The following is a 5157-nucleotide window of genomic DNA, read 5'->3' on the forward strand; positions in this document are numbered from 1 at the left end:
TATGCAACAAGGATCCCTGGTACAGGGCTCCCATTCCCCCCCCCCCCGTGGCTGGGCAAACCCCCAGGGCAGCTGTGATGTATCAAAGAGTCAGGGACCTGCCAGAAAAGGCATCCCACCTTATCTGCCACAAGGCCAGGCATTTCAGCCACTCTGTTATCTCCACCTCCTGCTTTTATCAGTATTCCTACAGCTCACTTCCTGAATCACTGATAAAGCTGGCAGTACAGAAGGGAGGATGCTGAAAAATCTGTCTCCAAGTCCCTAAACTTCAAGAGGCTCCCCCTGCGACTGGATGATCCCCCCTTGTAGCTAGGACATGCCAAAGAGCTCGTTGGAGGAGGGTGTCTTCCAGGACAGAAGAGCCAGCCCAGTGGATGGAATATAGACTGAATCTCTTGCAAGCAAGCCAGCTTCCATCGGGTTTCCATGCTCTTCCCCTTCCTCTCAGGGACTCCATGTAGGTAAGGTATGGGGGAGCATTGTCGCTTCCTATGTATACTGCAAGACTCCACACAGTTGTCAGCATCCCATGTGCCCCACTTTGCGAAGGACAATCCTCTGCTTTGGAGGGTATTGAGGACAGTCCCCTTTGAAAGTGGCTCTCCGTGGGAAGGGTTGCCCAGTCCATGTCCAGTTTAACGATAAGGAAGGACAGGAATGCAGGAGTCCAGCAGTTGCTCGTCAGCCGTGTGCAGATGGACAGGCAGACGGAGAAGGTGTGCAAGCCTGGCCCTGACCTGCCCGCACTGCAGTGAGATGCAATGTATTCTTGCTCAAGATGGTCCTGCTGGCTGGGGATGCTGGGAATTGAAGCCTGGCGTCTCTTGAGGGCACATCTGCAGCTGTTAACATTCCCGTGATTTCGGCCCTTCTGCCCTACTGAATTGTTTTATGGTTCCCCAATCCCATTACACCACCCAAATGTGAAATGACAGGTGTGCTTCGCTGGAGGGAGTAAGAGCCTGCCCTAGGCAACCTTCCAGCCAGTGTGTGTAGTGGTTAGAGTACTGGGCTGAGACTGGGAAGATGGGGGTTTGAGATCCTGCTGGGCCATGAGGCTCCCTGGGTGAATTTGGGCCAGTCACTGCCTCTCAGCTAATCTACTTTGTGGGGTTATTGTGAAGCTAAGAAGGAGAGAAGGATGCTGGGGTTTTCACGAGAGGGAAAAGGGCCAAGATCACGTCCTCCTAGACAAATTGACAGCGTGACCACAATGAAATGGGTTACGTTCCTATCACTGCACCTAAAAGGGGATATTGTAGAGTTAGAACAAAAGTTGTGGAAAAGGCAAGTTAGATGATGGCAGCCTGGAACCACTCCCCTGTGAGGAAAGGACCACAGCTGGAATGGTCTTGCTTAGAGAAACGGGGAGGTACGAAGCAGGTGTACGAAAATTGCGCATGATGCCGAGAAAGCGAGTCCTAGAATTCAGGGTCCGTCCCATGCAGCTGATTGGTGGGGAAGGCAAGGCAGATAAAAGGAAAGAATTCTTCACACAGCTAGTCTATGGAATTCATTTCCACAAGATGGCACCCGATTTGGTGGTCTTTAAAGGAGGAGTGGATAAAGTCTTGGAAGAGATGGCGAACAATGGATACCAGTCCAGATGGCTGCAGACCACCTGCTGCAACAGACACACTCTGCCTACGCACACCAGTGGCTGGGGACACACCAGCAGGGGGGGGGTGCCCCTGCCCTCTGCTTGTGGGTTTCCCGTGAGCAGCCAGTTGGCCAGCACTGGAGGAGAGGGGGCCTTGGGGTGATCCAGCAGCACATCTCCTGTCCTTGCCTTAGCCATTCTTTTCCCAGTGGCATTGTTTATTCTGCTCTTTGCAAATGGGTGGCACTCTGAGCGAGAGAGAGAGAGAGCGCGAGAGCAAAGAGGACAAGCTCACACATCAGCGCGTGTCCCCATTAGGACATTTGGCAGCCGGACTGGAACAAACCGGGCGTAGCCGGCCTCCTTCCATTAGCAGCTCTAAATAGAGACCTGGAGCGTAAAAGGACTCTCTCGCCCACTGCATCATCTTAAGTGAGGATCATAAAGTTGATCTTCACGAGGCAAGAAGATCACTCCGTGATCACCCAGCTTCCTCTTTGGTAAGCAATACGCCTTCTATTCCTGTTGGCATTTTGCAGATAGAATTCTGAAACGAGCTTGTTGTGAGTGTTGCCACTACTTTGCCTCCAAGGGCAGCTAAAAAATCAGGCAGCTGTCTCTCTCTCTCTCTCTCTCTCTCTCTCTCTCTCTCTCTCTCTCTCTCTGTTTTTTGCAACGGGTCTTCAAAGCCCCACAAAACCAAGGCAACTCAAAATAACCTGCATTACAACAGCGATATCTCCCCACAACTTTCTACTGCTTGGAAAATCTGCCTTATTTTCCCACCCACTGCTGGAACAGTTGCAGCTAGACCCAGAAAGAGGGGCAGCTGTCGGCATCCTCCTCATCCCACCCATACAGCAGTCCCGGGGCTTCGTCCCCCATGCCCTGGCACCCCAATTTTCAGAGCGAGGTAGGAAGCAACTACATTCGGGGTTTCCACATCTCTGCCTCGGTTTGTGCTGAGACTTCCTTCTTGTTTTGCATTAGGAATCTGTCAGCCTCCTTGCTCCCAGGAAATGCTAAGAGTCAGTGTGGCTTCAGTGGCTCATGTGATGAACTCGGAGGCAAGAGCTCTCAGTCTTCATCTGCACGTGGCCGTGAGCCTTGCTCCATGATTTGGGGCCAGTCACTGAGTTGCAGTCTAGCCTACCATAAAGGGTTGTGGCGAGGAAAAGAGGGAGGAGGACTCCCGTGAGAACCATGCTCGGTTCCTTGCAAGATGCAGAAAGGCAGGAGAGATGGTCAGTATTATTATATTAATGATATATTCAATGACTCTCATTATTAGTATTATGCTTATTATAATATTGGAGGTGGGCAATCACAAGAAAAGAGGATTTCTCCAATGTAAAGTTGGGGCACCAATATTAAATTATCACCTTGTTCTACCTCCTGAGCTCTAACAAAGGTAAAGCCCTAGGTGCCACCAACTAGAAGCTCTTGTCGTTCCCTCCAGAGGTTTTGGGCTACTGCTCCCAGGATTCCTGACCATTGCTATGCTGGCTGGGGCTGATGGGAGCTGAAGTCCAAAACATCTGGAGAACAGCTGGTTGGAGCAGGCTGAGCTGCTCTGCCTTTCTCTGCTTAACAGATTTCCTGCAGTATGAGACACAGACAGGGGGAAATGTGGGAAAGGGTTATGAGCATGAGATGAAGTCCTGCAGATGCCTGCAAAAGACGGTACGATAAAATCCTTTTCTGGAAGCAGCCATAAAGGCCATTATTGACCCAGAACAGCTCAGTTCTTAAATATATTTTTATAAAATGCCCTGCTCCCCCATACATATGCTTTGCCATTCTGTTCCGGAGAGCCACCCACATTCTGGAAGAATGGGTCATCACTTCCCCACCCTTGGCAGGAGCAAACAGCACCTATTCTATGAGCAAAGCTCCCCCCATGGGCCTCAGGAGCCAACCCATTGATTTATGGCCCAGATGGGACAAGCAACCACCAGAAAACCAGGACATAATTGGTTACTTGGCGCATAGCATGGGGAATGGGATGTATAAGCCCAGGCCTCCACCCTGACTTGCTCTTATACCTCTAAGCCCACGATGGACAGAAGGTAAATCCACAGGTGTGCCAGAGTTCAGTTCCCAGGAGTCCCTGCCAGCATGTGCAAGACCAGGAAAGCTGGGAGCTGGAGTCTAAAACATCTGATGAATTTGCCTCCTGCCTGCCCTGGCACTAGCGCTGCCCTTTGGCATTCTGGCTGAGCTGAGCCAGCCAAATAATGCAAAACCAGGCTTGCAGAACTGGGCACACACTTCAGTCTTCCCAGCAACTGGCAAGATATGATCGAACAATACGATGCAGTCAAACAAGCCACAGTTGTACTCTAAGGGTGCAACCCAAGGGATTCAAGAGATCGGATTTAAGAAACCTTCTCTCTCATTCTTTCTCTCTCATTTTCTCTCTCTCTCTCTCTCTCTCTCTCTCTCTCTCTCTCTCTCTCTCTCTCTCTCTCACACACACACACACACACACACACACAAACGGTCATGACAGTTCAACATTTATGTCCCCTGCGCCTGTGACCATTCTGGTTTTGTCTTTATCCAGTCCCATTAGGATCAGCTAAAGACAATGCCTAAAGACATGGTCCTTGCTAAACTTCCCAGGATGATCCAATCATTTGTATCCACCATGATTTCATTTGGCTTCATGAGAGGAGGAGGAGGAGGAGGAAGAGGAGGAGAAGGAGAAGGAGAAGGAGAAGGAGAAGGAGAAGGAGAAGGAGAAGGAGTCATCTATTTTTAACACATTTCCTAAATCCATCCTGATTTTGTTTGGAATGTTAATTCTGTGCAAAACATAAAGAAAACTAGGAAAAGGAGAGGATTTCCCATTTCCTTCTTCCCCCATTTCCGTGGCTGCACTTCAAATTGCATTTCATTTCATTCCCAGTTCTGCAAGGCTGTGATGGAACATCCATCCTTCCAAGCAGATTTGCCAGAAAACGCCACAACACCAGAATTCACCTACCTGATCTTTTATCTTCCAGCCAGGAACCAAAGTCGAATTGGATACCAACATATAGCAGTTCCGTAGGAAGGGCTCCAGGAAAAGGAGCTGTAGCATAAACCTGCAAAGAAAGGAGGGTGGGCTAAAATCTGTTTTAAAAGGATGAACAACCAGTAAAAGCTCCGTGCAGAGGGAGAGAGAGAAGGGGAAATTAACACTTCAGGATCTGTGGCCGTCTTCTGCAGGACGGCAGCCGGTGTGTCCCTGGCTGTGCTGCCTTCGCACAAATATATTTCGGTAGGGGCTTCACTCCAAGTGGATTAGAGGAAAAGGTCAGAGTCCGGCAAGTCTCCCCCAGAATTCGTGTATATTTATTTAGTGTACTATGACGCTTAGTCCAAGCAGGGAGGAAATCTCCAGGGCTAGGACGTTCCCAACTTGAAATCTCCCTCAATCTGTTGACAGCTCCCCAATCCCATGAAGATTTTGCTAATTTTTGCTGGCTACTTCTATTTAGGGGCATGGAATGGCTTTCTGGTAAATTCTGTATTCTGCTCATTGGTCGGGAGCCTGTTTCTCCAACATG

This window comes from Varanus komodoensis, unplaced genomic scaffold (assembly GCF_004798865.1).
Source record: "Varanus komodoensis strain SLA01 unplaced genomic scaffold, ASM479886v1 scaffold19, whole genome shotgun sequence".
NCBI lineage: Eukaryota > Metazoa > Chordata > Lepidosauria > Squamata > Varanidae > Varanus > Varanus komodoensis.